General features: G+C 42.2%; 1 long non-coding RNA gene across 1 annotated transcript in view; it reads right to left on the minus strand.

Annotated features, from left to right (window-relative positions):
• LOC111774991 (uncharacterized) overlaps positions 1–24,234 on the minus strand; it is a 109,632-nt gene that overhangs the window by 56,630 nt on the left and 28,768 nt on the right. The window contains exon 2 of the long non-coding RNA XR_011438142.1: positions 21,273–21,353. This is a non-coding gene — a long non-coding RNA (uncharacterized lncRNA). The remainder of the gene's footprint in view (positions 1–21,272; positions 21,354–24,234) is intronic.

A 24,234-nucleotide genomic window follows, 5' to 3' on the forward strand; every position in this document is an offset into this window, starting at 1 on the left:
GAATCCCTGAATATCCAACTTGCAAAAGCTACATTAGAGGGTGGGCTCATTTGCACCATAAAAGAATCTTTACATCACAAAAGAATGAAGGGGTCCCTTTAAGGAGCACTTATTCAAGTGTTTGTTTACAGATCATTACTTGCCTAACAGAGGGAGAAACTAAAAGTTAAGTGTTCCAAGCTATTGCTGATTAAATAGCAATCAGAAGTGAAGATAAAGTATAAGATTACAATAACAACAAATGGACACTTACACACGCATTTCAAATATTTTCATTTTACACAACTGAAAGCAAGAATTCCAGAATCTTCAGTTCTCTCCAGGACACTTGCTCTTCTTATTCAAGTCAAGTCTAGTGCAGGCAAGAAACTGTGCGGCTCTGGAGATCTTAGAAGTACAAAAAGAACACAGGGAATTCCTGCCCTTGGGCCCTTTGCTCCAAACTATTTTGCCTCTTAATTCTTTCTAGCACTGAACTGTTGACTAGAGGAGCAGGCAGGGAGCAGAAACATCAAGAATCTCAGAACTAGAGGCAAAGATCCCAAGAGCAGGGAGCTTGATTCTGGGCAAAAGAAAAGGGGAAAGCTTTGTCAGGCTCCCACTACCAGGGACTGGTAGTAAGAACACAAAAAACTTGAATGACACTCATTAAAGATGGTAAGGCTGACTTTCTTTAGGACCATTGCCATGGGACCATGGCAATGGGATTTCACAGCAGGGGAAAGAGACTAGGCTCAACTCTGAATACAGATGGGCAAGTGGAAATTTATAGCCAATGGGCAGGGTGGGGTCAGTGGATGGAAAAGAACTCAGAAGAAACATCAGGATTTAGGGGGTTTTGGCTAAAGTGATCTAACAGGATTCTTGCTGGAGGCAGATATCATCTGGGGGATGGATGGTAGAGGATCAGGAACCTGCTCAGATATGGAGGGTGGGGGATTCCCGCTAAGCCGACTTAGCGAGGTTCTTGCTAAAACTGGATTTTACAAGGAAGTGCATAGATGGTCCCAGGAGAAGTTTCAGGAGGCTGACTAAAGTTGGTAAATCTTTGCCACTGAGCCAGGCCCACTTGACTTATATCTTCTCATTCAATTCTGCCAGATAGACAATGCTGCCCCCATGTTTCAGGTAAATAAACCAAGCTTCCAGGGGGAAGACCAATTTGTTCAAGTTCTCAAACCTTTAAAGGAAGGGCGGACTCAGCTTAGCTCCCAAGCCACCGCCATGTCTGTTTTAACAAGCTGCTCTCCATACATTTGTGGAGGCAGGCAGGTGATACAGAGAACTTACCAAAAAAAACACTAGGGCAACATCAATTCTGCCTTTGTGACAGCGACCTTAGGACTCTGACGAGGTGGCAAGCAATTCAAAATTTTGACTAAAAGATCCCTAAATGCTTTGACTCTTCCTCCTCCTATATACACCAACAAGATTATAGTTAGCCCTAATAATTTTCACAATTATCCTTAATGGTTAGCCTCAGGATTTAGTTGAAATGGAGAAACATCAGGTGCAAGCAGCCTCTTGTCAATCAAAACCTAGAGTGGCACTAGGGACTATTCATTGCTAGGATATCCTATTGTCCTGACCTCGAATTTTACCATCAGGATACTAAAGCTTTAAAATTTATCCAAACCAAGTAAGCACTCTTACTTTCAAAGGAATTACAACTTGGTGAATACTGAGATGGTTCGACATGTAAGTTCAGTCTTACCCATCACTTCACCTGGCATAAAGTAGGCATCCCGTAAGTATTTCTTAAATGAATAATATTGGTCTCTAGCTACCTCTGGCCCCATCTCATAACCCATGGGTTCCATGAAGCAGTCAGTTGTACACTCACCCACTCTCTGACATTAAATAATTAAACCTCCTGTGCTTGGGGTTGTTGCATTAATATTGATTTGCCTCATTCTCTTGAGCAATCCTTTTTTTTTTTTGTAGCTCAAATAAGAGTTCAGCATTTATTGAATGGTTTCTATGTGGCAGATAAATTTCCATGAAGTATTTACTAATTTTGATACTGGTCTTTGCAAAATGCTATATTTGGTGGGAGTAGAATTCTGAACATAACTACAAATCACTCATTCATTCAACAAATATTTACTGAGCGCCAGCTACTTGTCTCACACTAGGGATGCAAATACAGAGCTGACGGACAAAGTCTTCTGCCCTTTACAGAGCTTCTAATACATGCGGGAGAGAAAGAAGAAATTATTGATTACAAGAAAAAAAGGGTAAGGACTTCTGTGTTGGGAAGATTCAAAGATGAATGCAAACATAGAGAAGGGACCAGACACGGATGGAAGAAGGGGGCAGAGGAATGATGAAAGAAGGCTTCCTAGAGGAGTTTAAAAATGAGTAGAATTGTGAAAAGTGAGTAGGAGTCAGCCAGGTGGCTAAGGGAAGAAATGAAGGACAGAGAGCATGCTTTGGAGAGTGTGCTAGTCAAGGGACACATTGAGAAGCTCAGATGGGGCTGACTGTTGCGTGAGAAGGAGATGGCAAGGTCGGCCGAATTCCCTTGTACTTCTGGATGTGCTTACACACAGGCTGAGCAGATAACCATGGTGTCCGACAAGGTCCTGGCCGAGAAGCAAAGCTGACAGATGTCTGGCTCCTGCTTGAAGTGGAACGCTGTCCCGGCAAGGTGAGACTGAGCTTATGTGAAACCATCCATGGCAGCTGGGGCTGAAATGAGAGACAGCCCAGAGGATGTGATGGGGGAGCATTGTGGGCATCTGCTGCAGAGGTGTTGTGCACAGGACTTTGGGACTAGGTTCTTCTGGATCACCAGTCACTACCAGGAAGCCTAGGAGGCCCAGATGAGATCAAGAAAGAAGCAGGATGGGGCCTAAAATAGCCCAGCCAAAGGTTTAAAGACAGTGGAGAAGTATTGGACAAAGGGCTGCACCCCAGCTCCTGCTGCACCTGCTGGCTCCTCTGGACCAGACCGACCTCAGCAAAAATCCAACCTTCGCTTCCTTTTTGAGACTGGGTGGGATCCTGACTCAAACACTGGGGATGGACATTCGGGAAAACAATAACCAGGCACTGGGGTGGACAAATCCGGCTTAGATAATGGTTTCAGAAAAAGAAACCTGAATTCTATTTAGCAGAACATGTAATTTCCAGTTTTCCATGCTCCTCACCACTCCCTATTAAGCTCTGATTCATTAACAACTTCAGCTTCCTTTCCTGACACTCAAAGTGTTTGAGATGAAGACTTCTGTCAGAAAATAGATAATGGAAGTCTGACCCAGGTCAGCTTGGGGATGGCCAGATAAAAAGGTCAGAGGGAGAGCTGTAAGAGGGGCATGAGGAAGGCCGGGAGAAAGTATGGTCACTTAGCAGAGAGAGGACGGCGTGGACCACAAGTCCAGCATCAGATGAAGGTTAGGCAAGATGTGTATTTGTAGCATCCATTGGAGGTAGCACTGAGCAAAACTAAACCAAGTCCTGTTTGGTCCCTGTGGCATTGTGAGGAATTCTGAATTTTAAGAACCAACTTTATTAGAGTCAATTTGGTTCACTATTGACTTCTCCACCAGGGTTCTGATTAATAAAATCAAAGTTTTATTCAAATTATTAAGAATAAGACAAGACCAGTTACCCATCCCCCGATGGTTTTCCATCCCTGCTCCTCTGACAAGCATCTTCACATCCACCCCTGTGAACTGGATTATCTTGGTCCACTTTTCCCAATTTGGGCCCATTCTCTTCTTTACCCTTCAAGCTCAATTCCCCTCCCTAGGACATCTGCCTACTGCTTTTCTTCAAGGCTGGGTTGATTTGGACCATTTCTGAAAGCTTTTCTCTTATCAATTTTCCTGTCCACGGCAGTTGGCCGCTTTGCTTGACAGCTGCCAAGGCCTGTGTAATGCAGACATTTTCTTTCTCCTCATTCAAGGGCATCAACGCAGGGCCTCCTAACATTTGAAAATGGAAAAAATTTGCAGAGATTACTCACCAGCAGCCCCAGTACGAGTGCCTCGTCTGGTCATGGGTGCCTGGGGTATGAGAGGATGGATTCACCAGAATTTCCCTTAACTTTCCTAATGAGGGGGTTCTTGTTCTCCTTCCCTGAGTGGGAAGGAGCTCGTAACAGTGAGGGAACCTTTGAGTCTATAGAACTTCCATTTCCCTCCTCTGGCTCCTGCGCCTGCTGATTCTCTCTGTGAGATCAGGCCCCAGAAACACAAATTCTCCAATGAGCCTATATTTTCAGTCTTTTTCCCAACTAGCATTTCACAGTTGGCTTTCTGGATAAGAAGGATTCCTAACATCTGTAAAATAATTTCTCATCACATCTGCGTAAGAGTCTCTTACAACTGTGGCAGCCTTGAGTATTCATTATCTCATTTGATCCTTACAACTGTCATGTATAATCATGATAATGATGATAAAAATTATTTAATGCTTAATCTGTTCCAGGCAGTATCCTAGAGGTTTTATGCTACCTAATTTAATTCTCTCAGACCTTATAATGAGGAAATTTTATTATCCCCATTTTTCAGATGTGGAAACTAAAATCTAGAGGTGTCATATCTCTCAGGCAAGGGCAACCAGCTTTTCAAGGTCATGATGTCTTTTGGTTACAGGGCTGTGGAGGATGGCAGAATACACAGCCTCAAAATAGGCCAGATTATTCTGAACTGAAGGCAAATGGGAAGAAGCAGATACAAGAGAAGTTTTCTGCCTTCTCCCTATTTGCCTGAAAGCAAGACATACGTTTGTAAAGGTATCTACACCCTAATAGGAAGGACAGAGGTTGTTCACTGGATATAACTCCAGAATCTTAGTCTAGAGACAGCACTAGCGGAATCTAGATAACAGACCTGGCTTAAACTAGCCCTTATCTACCACTGGTTTCCTCATATATTTGCTTTGCCACCCCTAGCAGCTCAAAGTCCTTTTCTTGTGTCATGTCGCTTCTCTCAAAATGTATTGCTCTTCTGTTAAGATGCTATATAAGCCCAAGTTCTAACCACCCCTTTGAGTTACTCACGACTGGTTACTCCCATATGTCTGGGCAATGCATATGTTAATAACCTTCTGTTTCTTTTTCTGTTGGTAAGCTGTCTTTTGTCAATCTAATTTACAGGGCCCCAGCCAATGAACCTAAGATGAGCAGAGGGAAAAAAATTGTTTCCTTCTCTGTAGGTGATACCAAAGACCAGGTGCCCCATCTCATCATCTTGTGCTTGTTTTATTATATCAGCTTATTGCAAACGTATCTTCTAGGACAGTGCTTCCCAAACTTTAACGTGCACAGAATCTCCTGGGGAATCTTGTTAAAATGCAGATTCCCATTTAGCAGGGTGAGGCCCGTGAGTCTGCATTTCTAACAGGCTCCTGGGTGAGGCTGGTGCTGCTGAGCCAGGGACCACACTTTGAGTAGCAAGGCATTAGGAGGTTGGAGATGTGGCCCCAGTCTTCAGTCCCTTTTTTGAGGTCAAAAATCACTTTCAAAAGAGAGGTTTTGCCACCTGATCCTTGTCTTGCTTGCTTTGACCACCCTGCAAGCGACTGCTTTGAATGGGCAGCTGAGCTGGATCTTCTGAAAGGCAAAGAGCAATTACTGGAGAAGCTCAGAGAATCTGTGTTATGGGGCATCAGAGTTTCTCCTTCCGGGAGCTGGGGAAGGCATTGGTTGTAGAGAAAAGGGCCAGGGCCGGTTAACTCCAAGGCAGCCTGACTTGGTATGAGAGAAGGATGAAAGCAGGGAGGAGATGCGTTTTTTATTACAAAGGATACATTTTTTTCCCCTCAGATTATCAAAGCATTGTGTATCTTTTACAAATCATTTGCAAGACACTTAAAATAACAAAATAGCAATTTAACTCAGAGCTCAAAAGCTAGCAATAACCACTATTTACATTCTTTATGTATTTAAAATGGTTTTTTAAGCTAGATGAAGACATCAACTGGTAGATAAAACAGTTGAGATCACACTGCGTTTTTAGATTTATGTTCTGCAGTTGATTTAAAATTCCATTAGAAGCATCTCCCTGTGTTATTAAGGATTCTTGGTAAACGCCATTTTTGATGGTTGCATAATTTTCCATTTTTTGTCCCCATCACCATTTCCTTAACAATTCCCATATTTCTGTTCTTGCCCGTTATTTTCAAGTTTTCACGATTATGATTGATGCTGAAATAAATCTTGCTTTACATTTTTTATACTCTCCTTATAATAAATTCCTAGGAGTGAAGTTAGTGGAGAAGTGTTTTTAGGCATTTTTAAGATTTTAGCTTCATACTGCCAAATTGCTTTCCAGAAATGCTGTTTTCTGAAATGGAAGTTTTACAGGTGTCTTCTTCAAAATATGACCCTGGACTGTGAGACTGAGCCCATCCTCAGAGCCTTCCTCCTTGGGGAAGTTCACACTGTGTCCCAGCTCTGTGCTTTGCGATTGTTTTCCGAGTCTTGCCTTCCTCTCATTATCAGAAAAGTGGCAGTGGAGGACCAATTTGGTTCTTAATGCACTTTAACTAATTGCACCGTATGTTCCACATTTGGGTCACGGTAGTTTTGGATTCTGTTTCTGTGTCTTCAGGGAAGGAAATGAAAATGAGCCAACAGGGGAAGGAACCAGTGATGTAGGAAGCCCAGCTCCCTGTGCCTCCAGCTGCACTCTCCATCCCGATCTGCCACAAGGCGATGTGCAGAGGAGGACTGGGTACAAAGACCCACCCAAGGTTGCCTTTCTGGTCGATTTGATTATCTGGCAATTTAATTGTCATTAAGTTTAACTGTAACTAAATTGCCTGTGGTTTGATTGTGGGTTGTTTCTCACCCCCAAAGTTGTATTTTGTTGTTGTACAAAGTTGTATGTCTTGTGAAACATTTCCTTGTGGAAATGTGAGTCATAGTTCCTCGTGGAAGATGTGAAGATAGCTGGGCTGTCCAGGAGGCAGCATCCTGTATCACCAGGCGACATCCTGTATCATCCTGGCAAGTCCATTTTGGAGCCTTGTCTGTACTGGGCATGAGGCAGGGCATGGGTCTGAGGACCCCAGACAGTCCAAGTTCTGCAGCGGAGGAAGGAGGAGATATGAAAGAGGTGCTGGGCACAGCGACGTTTACTGTCAACTCAGAGGCGAGTGAGGAAGAGGCAGGTGGATAGAATTGAGCCCTAAGCCTCAGGATAGACTCCAAGTGGTGGGAGAAAGATCCTGAAGCACAAATCTGAGACGTCCACAGTTTGATCTGAGCCTGGCCTCAGATGGAGCCCAGATCCTAACCTGAGCATTGATCTTAGTCACATCCCAAGTATTACCTTAGTCACAACCTAGACTTGTCTTCAGACTCACTGAGCCCTGACAAAGCCTCCATGTTACTCGGATACTTGCTGCAGAGTTCAGCTGTAATCTGGCAACTGTCTGAGCCTTAGGCCCGACCAAGAACAACCCCATTTATCCATTCAAGTAATATTTATTCAGTGCTTACAGAATGCATGATTCCAGGTCATTCTCTGACCTCAGAGCCTTATCATCTCTTCTCGATATTAGCTTGGGAGTTAGTGAGATGATCTGTGTGCCAGGTTACTGCATCTCCTGTACCCATCTATTACCATTACATACCCTGACCACAGCCTGAGCCCGCCTCACCTGCATCACTGTTGGGGGACAGTAGTCTTCTCAGGGTGTGGGGAGCAGCTCTTGTAAGGTTTTCCAGAAGCCCTCGTGAAATGTTGCCTCCCCTGGTCTTACATGCATGGTTCTCTGAGTCTAACAGTCTAATAGTCTGCATGGGTCCCCTCATTCGCTCTGGTCCCAGCTCACTCCCCTGCATCTTCGCAGCCTCCCTCCTTCTGCTCTCCTGTCTCACTGGAAAGCACTCCAAGAAGAGGAGACTTCTGGAGGAGGTCTTTCCTTCTTTGGCTTCTCTTTACACACCAAACTGCTTCCTCTCCGCTCAGATCTTCTGAGCATAGAGAGGATGGCTTCTCTGGGATCCAGACCTGGATGTTCTCTTGCCTCTTCCAAAGGCGATGATGGTCTCTGTCTTAGTTTGTTCGAGTTGCAATAACAAAGTACTACAGACTGGGTAGCTTATAAGGAGTAGAAACGTATTTCTCAATTCTGGGGTCTCTTTTATAAGGACACTAATCCCATTCATGAGGCCTCTGCCCTCATGACCTAATCAAATCCCAAAGGCTCCACCTCCATCACATTGGGGGTTAGGATTTCAACCTAGGAATTTTGGAAGAACACGAACATTCTCCTTGACACTGGACAGAGCTCTGTAGCCCCAATCTGGGGCACAACGTGGGTGGAGGTTGCCACCTGTTAGTGACTCCAGAGGATCATTCCTGATTCATTTATGATTCAGACAGTGGTGCTAGGCTTCTAAAGTCAGCCGTCACTTAATAACAGGGATACATTCTGAGAAATGTGTTGTTATGCAATTTCATCATGTGTGAACATCATAGAGTGCACTCATACAAACCTAGATGGGATAGCCCCCTATATATGTAGGCTCTATGGTGCAGCCTATTGCTCCTGGGCTACAAACCTGCACAGCAGGTTACTGTACTGAATACTGTAGGCAATTGTAACACAATGGTAAGTATTTGTGTATCTCAACATACAGATACATTGTCGAGGTACAGCAAAAATATGATATAAAAGATAAAAAATGGTTCATCTGTATAGGGCACTTACCATGAATGGAGTTTGCAGGACTGGAAGCTGCTCCGGGAGAGTCAGTGAGCGGATGTGAAGACCCAGAACATTCCTGGACACTACTGTAGACTTTCTAAATACTGTAGGCTTAACCTACACTAAATTTATAAAAGGTATTTTTCTTTCTTTGACAATAAATTAACCTTAGCTTATGGTAACTTTCTTACTTTATGAACTTTTAAAGATATTTTAACTTTTTGACTCTTTTGTAATAACAGTTAGTTTAAAACACAAACACATGGTACAGCTGTACAAAAATATTTTCTTTCTTTCTGTCCTTATTCTATAAGCTTTCTTCTATTTTCTAAATTTTTAGTATTTTTTTACTTTTTAAATGTTTTTGTTAAAAACAAAGAGACAAACATACACATTAGCCTAGGCCTGATACACAGGGTCAGGATCATCAATATTGCTGTCTTTGACCTTCACATCTTGTCCCACTGGGAGTTCTTCAGGGTCAATAAGATGCATGGAGCTGTCACCAGCAACACCACAAACACATGAGTAATGCATTGTGCTATGATGTTACGGTGGCTGTGATGTCACTCGGCAACAGGAATTTTTTATTTCCATTATAATCTTATGGGGCCACCATCATATATGGGGTCTGTCATTGACCTAAACGTTCTTAGGTGTTGCATGACTGTAGTAGTGTTTGAGGTCCTGTGACATCATCAGCCTGACTTCCTCCTTCAAAGATAAGTACCTGGGCATTCTGAACATTTCTGTTCTGTGTGATGTCCACCATTCTGGTATGCTCCTACCAGGCGCCAACCCCCAGACTGTGTGGGTGTTACCCAACGACGCAAAGGTGATTCTGAATTCTGAATAAGCTCTCAGTCATCATATCTCACGGGGATTGCATCTGCAGGAACTGCTCATCTCTCTCTTGGAGACTGGCGGGAGGGTAGGCATGGGTGAATTCCTTTCCACGCTACAGAGAACTGGACCAGCAGAATCCACCAGAATGGGGCCCCTTTTTTGCTAGCACCAGACTGACACAGAGTCATGGAGAACAGCCATTGGGAGGAAGCGGTGGTTGTCTTCCTTATACAAAGGAATGGAAACATCACGTTGCTTGATCCTTAATATAGCTTTTTCAGTGAGTACCATTATCCCCGTTTGCCTGATTAAGAAATTGAAGATCAGAGATGTTAAGGAAACTGCAAGCTCAGTTACTGGCACGACTGGGGTTTGAAGACACAATTTCCACATTTGAATGAGGATGCTCTAGCATAGAGAAAACCACAAAGAGTTGGACTTGTGGAATACAAGATAGAACTTCAATTTTCATATGTTTTGTGATTCTTTTTAACTGGGTCCTCTCCCTTTGTCCCTGCCTGAGATACTTAGAACTTTAGAGTAAGAATGGATCCCTCAGACCCTCAGGTCAATATTCCTACTTCATATAATAGGAAACCAAGGTCAACTTGCTAAAGTGACAAGCAGATTACCAGCAGGAGGAATTTTCCAGGACAGAGGTGATGTGCCAGAAGGAAAAAGGAAAAAGCACAGGTTTTCTAATAGATGATAACCAAGTTTCTTAACATCTTTCAAACTTCTCTGTTTCCTTATTTGTAAAATAAGAATAAGAATACATACCATCCAGGGCCACGGAAAGAATTAAATGGAAGTGCATTTCTGAAACACCTGACACTGTGCCATAAAAGTTTAAAGAAAATAAAGGGTTCCAACTTGCAGAGTGAGTCTAAAATCTAAAACGTTGGGAACCCCAATCAAGTCCCTCTGTATTCTGTCTTCCCTTCTCGGCCAGCCTTCTTTACCTGTGCCTGCTCCCTGTAACCTCTTCTCAGGGCCTCTGCTGCAGCCCACCTCTCTCTGCTCACTCCCCGCCCCACGCACACCCTCTAATGTTCAGCCTCCGAGCATCTTCTCCTTTCCGTCACTTTCTGCTGGTCTGAACTGTTTCCGGTCTCAGAGAACACCCGTTTGACCAGTTCAATGCCCGTGGACCTCTGCCTTCTTCATTGTTTCTTGTAAGTTGGTGGCTTACCGGTAGTTCTCAACAGTGCCTGGTCTATTCCAGCAGTTTTGGAGCTGTTTTATCTGAGGGATTGTAAGACCCTCAGCAGCAGAGCTCTCATTCCTCACACGGCTGAGTGCAGCCCTCAGTTCGTGAGAGTAACACCAGGCAGGACCTGCCCTCTGGCATTTCCTAGACCAGGATAGTCTAGAACAGTGCGTGGAATATGGAAGAGAAAGGGAGGAAGAGGTTTAGCATCTTCTGCTGTTATACCCCTCTTCTTCTTGTTGCTCTCCTCAGCCCCTGACATATATGCACACACACACCCCTACACCCACACACACCTTAGCAAAACAGAGCACAGAGCCGGGCCTATTCTAACACAGCAAAGTCTTGCAACTGGTTTCTTCCAAGCAGTTTCTTGTGAGTCTCTATTGTTATGAACTGATTTTGCCCATGACCTAATTTATCTAAACAATTCAGGCTAATTTTGTCATTGTCTCATGGCTCAAAGAGTTTGGCTAATTGCTTAGTGCTCTGTCCTCTGATGGACAGGTCTTTCCTCAGCCGTGTGAGACATGCACAATGAAGAAGAGGAGGAAGAAAGAAGCTAACCCACTGAGCTATGGTTCTCCTGATGTTGGGGGATTGAGAGAAAATTTGAGCCTAAATGCTTTCCAGAAACTTCTATAAGGCTTGCTTTAAACACAGGCCTATCCCAAAGCTGTACACATAAAATCTGACAGAGCTCACTTAATTTTCCCAACTCGGAACCGTCTGCCAGTTGTTCCCAATTGCCTCAGAGACAATAGAAAAGGGAGAGCAAAATCAGATTACTTCTGATTTGATTTCTTTCCCAGTTTCATGGATCATAGGTTTAGGTTATTTTAAGAACTGCTGCTGAAGGAGAAAAGGTGAGGAATTCAATATAATATCACTGGTAACATGACCGAATGGGTCTGTGAAAACTTCTTTGCCTTGACCTTCCTCCCTCCCTTCTTCTCATGCATCTTCCCCTCCTTTTCTCAAACAAAATTTATCAAGCCCCAAGCCACAGCCTACGAACTGAGGACAAGGAGATAAACGAGGATGATCCCTTTCCCTGGTTCACAGGCCGGTTGGCAGAGGCGACATCATAGGCTGGGCCCAATTTCAGATCAGAACTCCGGCAATAACCGGAGTGACGCTGGGCGTGTCCTTCTCCTTGCGATGCCTCAGTGTTCTCTCCTGTAATTACCGCTGTCTGTCAGATTCAGTGACATCAAAAGGGTGAAATCTCCATGGAAAAAGGAGCTTGAAGCAAGAGAGAAGAGATGGCAGCAGACAGGATTGTAATAATGCTGAATTTTAAGATTCTTCAATCCTCACTCCTTTTTTGCAACGTTTGTTTTTAGCAGACTTTCTTCTTATATGCAAAAGAAAAGCTCTTCATAGACACATTATTAAGAAAGATAATAGCTCACATTTACAAAGTTCCTACTTGGTTGCTAGGCCTTGAGCAAAGTGTTGGATATGAATTACGCATCTCATGGTTTCTGAGACTGGGAGGGATTGGGGTACCGAGATGGCAGAGCAAGTCAGTTGGCAAACCAGGATTCTAATTTAGGCGTGTTTACTTCGGCGTGCAGCATCTTAACTACTAATTTATTCTGCCAAGAAAAAAGGGGCCAGCTAATCCCACTGTAAAGTCATTTTGGTTAGTGTGCTTCCTTCTTTCTAATATTTACAAGTTTTAGTTTGACTCCAACTGCATTGGGCTCCACTGTCACATTGACATTCAGTACCATTGGTAATGCAAATTAAAACCACAATAACTCACATCTGTTAGAATGGATATCATCAAAGGCAAGAGATAACAAATGCTGGCGAGCACATGGAGAAAAGGGAACCCTTGTGCATTGTTGGTAGGATTGTAAATTGCTGTAGCCACTATGGAAAATAGTACGGAGGTTCCTCAAAATATTAAAAATAGAACTATCATCTGACTCAGCAATTCCACTTCTGGGAATATATCTGAAGGAAATGAAATCACTATGTCAAAGAGATAGCTGCAGCCCCATGTTCATAGCAGCGTTATCTACAATAGCTAAGATACGGAAACAAACTAAGTGTCCATGAATGAATAAGTGGATACAGAAAATGTGGTGTATATATATAATGGAATATTATTCAGCCATTAAAAAGAAGAAAATTCTGCCATTTGTGACAACATGGATGGACCTTGAGGGCATTATGCTAAGTAAAATAAATCAGACAGAGAGAGACAAATATTGTATGATCTTACTTTTATGTGGAAGATAAAAACCAAAACAAAACAATAATAATAAAAAAAAAACTTATGAAAAAAGATAACAGATTTGTGATTACCAGAGACGAGGGTTGGGAGTGGGAGAACTGGATGACGGTGGTCAAATGGCACACACCTCCAGTTATCAGATAAATAAGCACTAGGGATGTAATGTACAACACGATGAATATAGTCAACATTGTTGTATGGTCTATTTGAAGGTTGTTAGGAGAATAGATCCTAAGAGCTCCTATCACAAGAAGAAAACATGTTTGTCTTTCGTTTTGTATCTATATGAGATGGTGGATGTTGACTAAACTTACCGTGGTAATCATTTCATAATATATGTAAGTCAAGTCATTATGCTGCAAATCTTAAACTTATGCAGTGCAGTAGCTCGATTATATCTCAATGAAACTGTAAAAAATTAGCATTGGCAATAGTATATCGCCTTAACTTGTTTCAGATTTCAAAGTTTTATCAAGCATAGATGCTTAATTTTATCAAAATCTTCCTCAAGACCTATTGAGACTATTTTGACCACAAATATGGTTAATAATATCAATGTTTATAAATATTGAAGCTCAGCATCACTAATAATTAAGGAAATGCAAAATCACAATGCGATGCCACTTCACACTCGTTAGGGTGGCTATTATCATACAAACAGGAACCAAGTGCTGGCGAGGATGTGGAGAAATGAGAACCTTGTTCACTGCTAGTGGGGACATGAGATAGTGTAACTGCTATTGAAAATAGTATGGTGGTTACTCAAAAAATTAGAAGTAGAATTATCATATGACCCAGCAATGCCACTTGTGACAATATATCCAAAAGAATTACATGAAGAAACTCGAAGAGATATTTGACCCGACATGTTTATGGCAGCACTATTCACAGTAGCCAAAAGGTGGAAGCAGCCCAAGTGCCTATCTGTAGGTGAATGGATAAACAAAATATGGTATCTACATGCAAATAGAATATTATTCAGTCTTAAAAAGGATTAAAATCCTGACGTATGCTATAACATGGATAAACCTTGAAGACATTATGTTAAGAGCAATTAGTTAGTCACAAACGGACAAATACTATATAATTCCACTTATATGAGGCACCTAGAGTAGTCAAATTCATAGAGACAGAAAGCAGAAGAGATGTCACCAGGGGCTGGGGAGAGAGAGGAATGGGGAGTTATTGTTTAATGGTTACAGAGTTTTGCTTTGTGAAGATGAAAATGTCCTGAAGATGGATGGTGATGAGAGGGACACAACAATGTGAATATATTAATGCCACTGAACAGTACACTTGAAAATGGTTAAAATGATAAATTTAATGTTATATATATTTTACCACCATAGAAAAAATGGCACTTTTGCTTCTGACTGTGACAGAAGAACTGGCATTAGCTTAGCCCTTTTGCCACAAACATAAAACTGGATAAAATATATGAGGTGATTTTTCAGCCAGTGCAACACTGCATGTGGAAAAGAAGACTAGTTCATTAGGCAAACTCATCATCGTCTCAGGTCTCTGCTGGTGGCCAATTTTGTGATGACAATGCAGTGAGCTGGAGTCCAAGCAGAGAACAGCAGTAAACTGATTAGAGAAGGCAGATATTAGGGTCTGAGGAAGTTAAAGGTGTTGGAATTTGAGAGGCATGCACTGGAGGATAGGAAGCTGAGCAGAGGTTTCCTCATGAGTCCCCATGTGTCCCCAGTGAAGAGCTCAACTTGTGCAAGTAGATAGTGAGATTTAGAAGATGTAGCTGCTAGAGGGTGGAGAACAGAACAGATACTAGAGTTCAAGCGGTGGTCAGGGACGTTGGAGGTACCCACCTGAGACACTGCAAAGGCCTTCCCTCACAAGGCACGATTGCACTCTCAAGTAAGACCTGCTTTAGATGGCTCTAATAAAGTCTGAAGGCAAACTCTAACAAGATTTTGAGAAGAGAAGAGTTTGGAGGTGGCGTCTTGCCAAGTTAGAGAGGCTGGGGAAACAGATTTGATTTTCAACAGATTATGGAAGCATAACAAAATGTAAACAAAATCTACTCAATTTCAAGGTGAGCAGTCAGTAATCAAATTACCTACTAGTATGAAAGCCAACACTCTTCAGAGGAAGATAACCAAATCCCAAGTCCATACAACTTAACACAAATATGTCCAGCGTAAAATTAAAAATTGCTGAATGTGGGCAGAACTTAGAAAATGTGACACTTAGTCAGGGAGAAAAAAAGCCAATAGAGACTGAACACAAGATGGCCCTTAATATGGATTTAGCAGAAAACAACCAAACTTTAAAGCAGCTACTCTGAAAGTGTTCAAAGCACTAAAGGAAATACATTCAAAGAATTTTAAACAAATTATCTTATTGAGTGAAGAGATCAGGAATCTCCATAGAGAAATGGAAACTACAAAAATAACCAAATATAAATTTTGGAATTGACTAAAATGAAAACAATTCATTGAATGGTCATATTGACAGACTGGAGATGGGGGTGGGACAGGGGGAAGAGACAGTGAACATGACCACAGATCCAAAGAAATCTAATCTGAAGAAGGGATAAAATGAAGACAGCAAAAATTCAACACAGCCTCAGGGCTCTGTAGATCAATATCATATGGTCTAACATATATATAAATAGGATTTCCAGAAGGAGAAAAGAAAAAGACTAGTATAATACAGAAAAAATACTTGAAATGTAATAACTGAAAAGTTACAAAATGTGATGAAAAACAGTGACTGACACATATGAGAAAGTCAATGACCTACAAACAGGATAGATACCAGGAAAACCACTTCTATGTCTATCATAGTCAAACTACAGGAAACCAAAAATAAAGAGAATATCTTGAAAGCGTCCAGTGGAAAAAAAGTCTTGTTTTGTAAATGGGAAAAAGGATGAGATTTACCACTAACTTCCCATCAGGAAGAGGGAAGGCTAGAAAACAATGGAATGATATCTTTAAAGCACTGGGATGGTGCTGGAGTCAGTCCATCAGAATTCTACATAAACTAAAAACATCTTTCAAAACTGAGGCTTTAATAAAGACATTTTCTGATAAACAAAAGCTGAGAGAATTTGTTGCCAGCAGGTCTTCAATAGAAGAAATTCTAAATAATATCCTTAAGCCGAAAGGAAATGGTACCAGAATGAAACTCAGATATGTAGGAAGGAGAGACAGTCAACAGAAACTGAAAATAAGCAGTTAAACATAAAAGATGATGCAATTTTTCCAAGGAAAAATTCCATAAATATTAACTGACTGTTTAAAATAAAAATAATAACATCCTAAGGGAGGATTTATAATGTTTATGGAAATAAAAAAAAGAGCACTAAAGAAGGGAGTTGTGTACATAAAATTATACTGTTCTTAAGTTATTCCATTTGAAATGTGATAAGTGGGAGGTGTGAAGAGAGAAGTGGAAAGTTGTAACATCAGAAGTGGAAAGCATCATGTGTGAAGTACAGTATCAATCTAACTAGATATTGAAATTGAAAACTACATTTTGTTAGCCCTATAGCAACTACTAATGAAATAACAAAGAGGTCTTGCTGAGAAGTTAGTAAAGGAAATAAAACAAATTATTGTATTGGACGAATACCCTCACACTCCCCAAAAAGAAAAAAGTAAGAAAAGAACAACAGAAGAGCAAAACCGGAAGACACAAATGGAAGAGAAATGGCAAGATGGTGGACTTCAGCCAACCACAGGAGTAGTCACGTAGAATATAAATGGACTAAATACTCTAAAAATCAGAGCTTCTCAGACAGAAAACAAGCAAGATCGAATCCTCTGCTCTTGACAAGAGACACAAAGAAATTCCAGGCCTGTGTGGTTTCACCAATAAATTCTATCAAACATTCAAGGAAGACAGAATTCCAGTCTTACACCACTCTCCCGGAAATCAGAGGGGAAAGAATTGCTATCGACCTCTTTCAAGAGTCCAGCATTCCAAAACCAGACACTCATATTATCGAAAAAGAAAACTACAGACCAATATCCCTCATGAATATACATATGAAAATCCTTAAACTATTAGTCAATGGTATCTGTAATTGGCCTGCTTTCTCTTCCATTGGTACATTTCCTCTTTTAGCCCTTAGTTAAATTTATCAGAATGTTGTTTGTTTTATTGATATTTACAAAGACCCATAAAAGCATTAATTTTAATTTATGTTTTATTTTAATATAATTTCAGCTTTTAGGCTGTGTTAAGGGTCTGTGTGTGTCTAGAATGTAATATGTTTTATTTTGTTTCCAATATCCTACGGCCATTTAAAAAGACTGTGAAGTATAAAATATATACATCTAGCAAATAAACTTTATTTACTGTATTATTCAGTTTCCCTATAACCCATTTATTCTTGGCTATTTGATCTGTTAAAGATTTGCAGAATTGGCTTAGTGTCCTAACTTGGTTATGGTTCCATTAATTTCCCCTCATAATACAGCACTTGTTTTATTTACGCTGATTCAGTGTTATCTAGCATAAACACATTGTGTATTGAAAGCAATTATCACTATCAGTCATGTTATTGATACTAAATATACCTCCCGTTTATCTTTAATTATCCAGTTCAGGAATCTCTTCCCCTAACAAGCCAGCCGTCATTCCCCAGGCTCCCTTCCTCCACATCCCCTCTGCCCTGGCAGGTGCTTAATTCTTCTGTTGTGCTCATAGTCCTGTATTAATGTGATGTACTGTGTGATGTTCTTCCTCATTAGACTGTGACTTCCCTGAGAATAGGGTTCATGCCTTATTTTCTTTTAAATTCCAATTCTTAGCATAGTTCCTGGATTTGGCATGGAGCTGGGTAAACATTTTTTGAATCGGATTGAAAGAAAAGTGACAAAAAACAGTAAGAATTGAGAAGCAGTCATTGCAGGTCTTAGAGGATGTGCTGGGTATGAAGTCAGACAACGTGAAGAGTTTGAAAACAACCCTAAAAACAGAAGGAAAGATGCAAGCAGCTTAGAAACCGCCCTCACCACCCCTGCTCTGCCTCTCCCCCAGCTCCTTGCCCGGCTCTTCTTTCAGTGTGTCAGCTGCCCAGTCTCCTCCCTGTACCTCCTTCCCTCACCTTTTACCCCAGATTGAAGCAGGGCAGAGGGCATGCTGTTTGTGTGGCAAGTCTGCAGGATAAAAACCCTGTGTTTTGACAGCTCAGTGGAGCTGGGGTCAGTCTAAGCGGAGATGAGTCCCAAACTACTTCTCCAGCTGTAAGCTATTGCTTTTCATCTCCACCCTGCTCAGTCTTCTCACCTGGGGAGGAAGGGGCAGGGAAGGGACCTGACCAAGAGGACCACTTGCAATTCCCAAAAGTAGTTGCTTTACACACTGGCCTTTGCGCCTCCTTTGCCCTCAGCCTGGAATGCCCACCGCCCGCGCCCTTTGCACCTCTTGCAATTCTATCGATCTTTCAGGAGCCAGCTCAAATGTCAACTCTTCTAGGATGCCTTTCCTTGATTGTAAGGAGTGTTGATGATGTCCTTCTGTGTGCTTCTAGTATAACCTGGTCATTTAGCTATCATAATTTTTTAACATACAGACAATAGTGAATACTTTTGTTAAGATATCTTTCTCTCTTATCATCCTGCGGGATCCTCACAGACAGGACAAATTTAATCCATCTTTTTTTACTCTCAATACCTAGTGGTTAGCACATAGTAATACTCAATAAAGGTTGTGAACTTATCAGAATTGAGGGGGTAAATGAATTAACTCACCGAAAACTGGAGGGAAGAATGTTTTGGTATGGAGGACCGGCCTTCTCAGAAATGTATCTGGTATCTCTGATTTCCAAAACTTTGCACATATAAGTTCCCACTGTCTAAAAAATTCCACCACTGACTCATTTTTCAAGGACTCGTAAGAACCTTAAGTCCTTGGCTAGAAGGAACTCCAGCTCCCTTAATCACTAAAGCAACCTCATCTGCAGGCTCTGGAGCCCAACAGATGTGGAGTCACGTTTCTGTTCTAACCTTGCTAGAGTCTTCGTCTTGGTCAGGTTGTAATTTTTTGAGTGAATTTTATCAGCAGTAAAATGCAGATATTAACTCCTACTTCTTTTGGCATAACCAACTGCCTGTGAATGTTTATATTCTAATAACTTTTGCACGAAATCTAGTCTGTGATTTATGGCATTCCCCGGCGTCCCCAGAGTATCGTGGAGATTAAATGAGATGGCATAGACCACTGATCGGAATGGCATTGGGAGTTCATTGCCACGAATCTCCCGTTGCTTGAAACACAGCAATGATGGATGAGCTGCGCTTACAAACAAGAGGAAGCTCTTGGGGGCCCAGAGCCTAACTGGAGCCTTCTGTAGTGAGCAGAGCCGAAGTTGCAGGCCCGCTGAGTTCTACGTCTGGAAGCAGGCAGAGGCAGCCTGGAGTGACTGTGACATCTGTGAGGTAATGGGAATCAAATGCACTCCACACGGGGTGGGGGTCCCTAGCCAGCGCATTGCATGAAACAAGAGTAAGGGCAGCATTTTTGCACCTGGGAAATAAGGTAGAAAAAAGATCCTGTGGACTCTGTTCTGGGGCTGTGGCTTATATAAACTGTTCACGCCTTGGCTGAAGAAATATTTTAAAAATTCACTTAGGATTTGACCCAATTCCTTGCTAAAACAGTGCTGGGATCTGCTGGGTGATATTTGCAATATCAGTCCAGGAGGGAGCCCCAAGCCACCAATATAAGATCTGATTATGGTCTGGATGCGGGCATCTGGATACAATTGTGAAGCCTCTCGATTGCAAGCCGTGAGTATAGAGAGAAGACAAATAAAATGCCAAACGAAGAAAACAGCCTCTCAAGATGAGTCTGCAAAGGGCAGTTTCAGGCAGCCTGGGACGTTCTAGGAGCTCACAAAATAATGGCGCCATCTTTCCTTTTCTGCAGTGGTGCTATCACTTCCTAATTTTTCTTATACATATTTAAATACTCATATTTTCTTCTGGACAATGTGCTCCTTAAGTGGTTTTCTCTAGTCCCCCCGCCCCCCTCCTTGCAGGAGTACAAGCCCCGGGAAAAAAGTAGAAACTCAGGGACTGTTGGCTTTTGGCAGAAATCTGGGTATGCCAGATGCTGTGACTCTGTAGTGGAATCATTGCAAAGAACCAGTGGGTGTGATCAATTTCTGCATGAAAGGGAGCTTGAAATACTTTCTTTCCGTCAGACCATTTCTGAAGACCGGGTGGTTGCTCTGGGGAGCTTTTCTTATTTCTTAGTGGTAATAACATCCTCCACAACACAGCTTCAGTGCGCAGGAATGCTTCTGGCCATGGATGCAGCCTCCACTGGAGAGCAGGAAAGTCTCAGGCCAAGACCCTCCTGTGTTCAAGGCTCGTCAAGTGTATTTCATCTTTCTGGCTGGCCAGTACTGTTTAGTGTTATTCTCCCCGCTGTCTTTTTGGATCTTTCTTTTTTCCCTCCACCTATGTCATTTGCTTGTGCCGGCAGCTGTGTGCTCTATAGTCTGGAGAAGCCAGTTGCCTTCAAAACGGTAGGATGGTTTCCTTTGTTATTTATTTATTTTTCCTCCCATGTTTGATTTGATATTTTCTGTGAATTTCCCATCATTTGGAAGCACTCTCTCCGTGCAGAGCCTGGGGCTACAGTTTGTCTTTAAATGAACCTAACTTTGCCTCTGAAATTCTCTCCATTAGTTGTCACTATTTTCATCCCAGTCTGTTAGCCCACATTCATTCTTCAGCTTCTCTCTTTTTCACCTCTAGCTCCCCAGCACTCTCTCTTTGTTCTGAAGTGTCTGGGCTTCAAGAGGAAGAGCCCTGTGTCTTCCCGAGGCAGGCGTCTCACTGCCACCAGGAATCAAGTCAGCTCTCACTGTATTTAAATTTCATGAGCCAGCAGTCACACAGTATTCACATCCTCCTTTGAACTCACAACATTCTCATCTGAATGTGCATAAGTCAAAAGCCAGGCAAGTAAGGCAAGCCACCGCAGAGTGAGTGTTTTTAGACTCCAGTCTAGACTTAGCGGTCCAAAGCCCGTGTTTCCTCCATCCGCCAGGATGACCCCTCTCTGACCACCATCTGCTGTGCCCGCCTCTCTCTGTCCACCCATCTCATCCCCACGCTTCTTTCTGGTGTTGCCAGTCTATTTTGCTTAGAATGCCTGTCATAGTTTTTGAAAGAGGGATATAAATCTTTTGCCTGGGCTGAAATACTTACTCATTGCTCAGTTGTTGGCAGTCTGCTACTGCCCTGACAAATTTACTGAAATTACAGTCCTGGCCTTTCTCCCCGGTCCACCTCCTATTGTTGAAAACTTTCTTCCTACCTGGCCATGGCTCTGCTTCTTCCTAATCCGGCCTCCACCTGTCCACATTGCTTCCTCACTGGACTCTGGCTGGGAACAGGTCTGCAAGCAAACAGATGTTAGATCAGCACAGTCCACTTTCCTGCCACTCAGCATCCATTCTCAACTTCTGCCTTTATTTAAATTGCACACAGCAGCAACTTCACGAGGCAGCAGGAGAAACAACATGTCCTATTATTCACTGGACTCATCTCCAAGTCTAGCATCTCAGGTGATATACCATCATCCGTATTACTCCTAGATGTGGCTTTGTGTGGTCTATTGACCTGGGAAGGGAAATGTTGGTGTAAATACCACTCACGTACCTCACTCAAAATAATAGGGGAAGGGAAAAAAATAAAAGAAGAAATAACTGATTGATATACACTTCTATACTTAAAAATGTGCATCACTGCTACAATCTTATTTCTGTACCAAGCCATGGGCTGCTGTTTCTTCTTCCACCACACTTTTCAGGTTCTCTTTGCCTTCAGCCAGCATCTTGGCTGGTTGGGATTCTTGAACTGGTGGAAAAATGCAAAACTTCATTCAGGAAAAGTCTGAGTTCTTATAGCCCCACCTCTGTTGGCTTGCTTTTGCATTTTATTAACTTGTGCTTTTGGATATGGGTGCTCCAGTCAACTTTCTAGGTTCCAGACACAGTCCTTCCTGCCTCCAATGGTAGATGCAACACAATTCTCCTTTGTTAATTGGTGTAAATAACCCCAGTCAGAACAGTGCTCCATTCTCTTCTTTGTAGTTCAGTGGCCTGAAGAGCTCAAAATGTCTATGAGGCAACCTGACCTTCTAATTCAATGGGATTGTTAGTGATTATCCTGTGGAAGCAGGAAACCAAGACCTGTAAACCCAGAGAACCCCGAGTCACAAGGATAAAAAGCCAAAACAATTGTGGATGGGTTGTTTGGCATAATGTCACAAAGGGTTGCTCTCAAATCTGCTTGTGTACTGCACTCAGGTAATGTGGCAATGGAAGAAATAACGACGTCTATCAGCTACTGGTTCAAAGCATCTACCACAGCCTACAGGAAGCCTCCTACAGTCCTAGTGCACAAGATTTTGGCACCTTAACTAAGTCTTCAGTCAGGCATTTTACCATTTTATCAGATGAGTTGGGGGCGATGTGGTCTAGTCAGAGGATTTCGTGGGCTTAAGTCCATTGGCAAACTTACATGGCTGTAAAATAGTCTGTGGTCAGAACTAATGTTACGAAGAAACCATAACACTTGAAAGGTAGTGTTGGAAGAGTTTCAAATGGGGAAGATAAATACATATTTAGAATAGATGTCTATTCTTGTGAAGAAAAATCACTGTTCCCTCCATAAAATAAGGTGTCCAATGAACTGGAACTACTAACAAGTAGTGAAAGGTCCTGGATCAGGGGCTCAGCACTGGGCAGTGCTGTTAGCAAGGTGGGTACTCAGCACATGGAGTCAGGTCAGCCTTGGTGGGGGGAAACCCTTGTTGTTAAACCCATGCTTACCTTCTATCGCTGCCACCCTAGCCTCTTTACTCATGGACCTATTGATCAAGTAACAGGATGGCTAAAGAAAGAGGCTGAATTTCCATGCATTGGGCCATCATAAAACACTAAACATTACAAGTGAAGTGTTTTATATTTTATATTTTACTTATGATGTTAATCAGCTTCATGAATCCAGAGGTTTATGTCTTTCACCAATTTGGGAAGTTTTCAGCCATTATGTTTTCAAATACTCTCTTTATCCTCTTCTTCTCGGACCCTGATCACATAAATGTTGGATATTTTGTTATTATTCCACAAGTAGCTGAAACTCTGTTCATTTTCTTTAGTCTGTTTTCTCTATGTTGTTCAGATTGAGTAAACCATATTGGTCTGTTCTCAAGTTCACCGATTTTATCTTTGGCATCTCCATTCTACTGTTGAGCCCATCCCATGAGATTTTCATTTCTGTTATTGTATTATTCAGGTCTGTAAGTCCCCTCCCCCATTTTTTTTTCTGGTGAGGAAGATTGGCCCTGAGCTAACATCTGTTGCCAATCTTCCTCTTTTTTCTTGAGGAAGATTGTCCCTGAGCTAACATCTGTGCCCATCTTCTTCTATTTTTTGTATGTGGGACACCACCACAGCATGGCTTGATGAGCAGTATGTTGGTCCATGCCCGGGATCCAAACTCATGAACCCCAGGCTGCTAAAGCAGAGCATGCAAACTTAACCACTAAGCCGCAGGGCTGGCTCCTATAATTCCCTCTTCAAAATAACTTCTATTCCTTTGCTCAGGTTTTCTATCTTTCCATTTGTTTCTGAAGAATTTGTAGTTACCTGTTGAAGCATTTTTATAATGGCTCATTTAAAATTCTTGTCAGATAATTCAAATATCTGATTCATCTCAATGCTGTTATGAGTGAATTGTCTTTTTCCTGCAAGTTGTGATTTTCCTGATTCTTGCTATGACTGGGTGGTTCTTTAACTGCTCTGGATCCTATGTAAATCCTTTATTTTAGCAGGCAGTCACCCTGTTTAGGTTTATCACAAAGGTTTCAGACTATGTTGGCGGGCTTTGGTTTCAAAGACAATTGAATTTGCAGTATCTTTGCAGTGCTATTTTGGTCTGCTGGATTTATCACATTTGGTGGGATGCCCAATGGTTCCTGCTGGTACTTCCTGAGGCTCTGGGAAGGGTTTCCTCAGGCTGGGCTGCCCGTTGCCACTAGGTGGACAAAGGAAATCTACAGCCCGTGGGAAGGGAGTGTGCTCCCCAGACCAGGCCCCTTGTTATGGCAGGACAGCCTCTGCTAGTGCTTTCAAACCTACGTGCTGTTGTCAGAGGGACTGTCACTCAGTCTGGCAGAGGAATGATCCTACCTGGGCTGCTTTCTGTTGCTAGGTTCGGGGTTGGAAAATGCTGGGCCTGGCCTCCTGTTGTTTGTTGTGTAGGACGAGGGG

Source organism: Equus caballus, chromosome 1 (assembly GCF_041296265.1).
Source record: "Equus caballus isolate H_3958 breed thoroughbred chromosome 1, TB-T2T, whole genome shotgun sequence".
Lineage (NCBI taxonomy): Eukaryota > Metazoa > Chordata > Mammalia > Perissodactyla > Equidae > Equus > Equus caballus.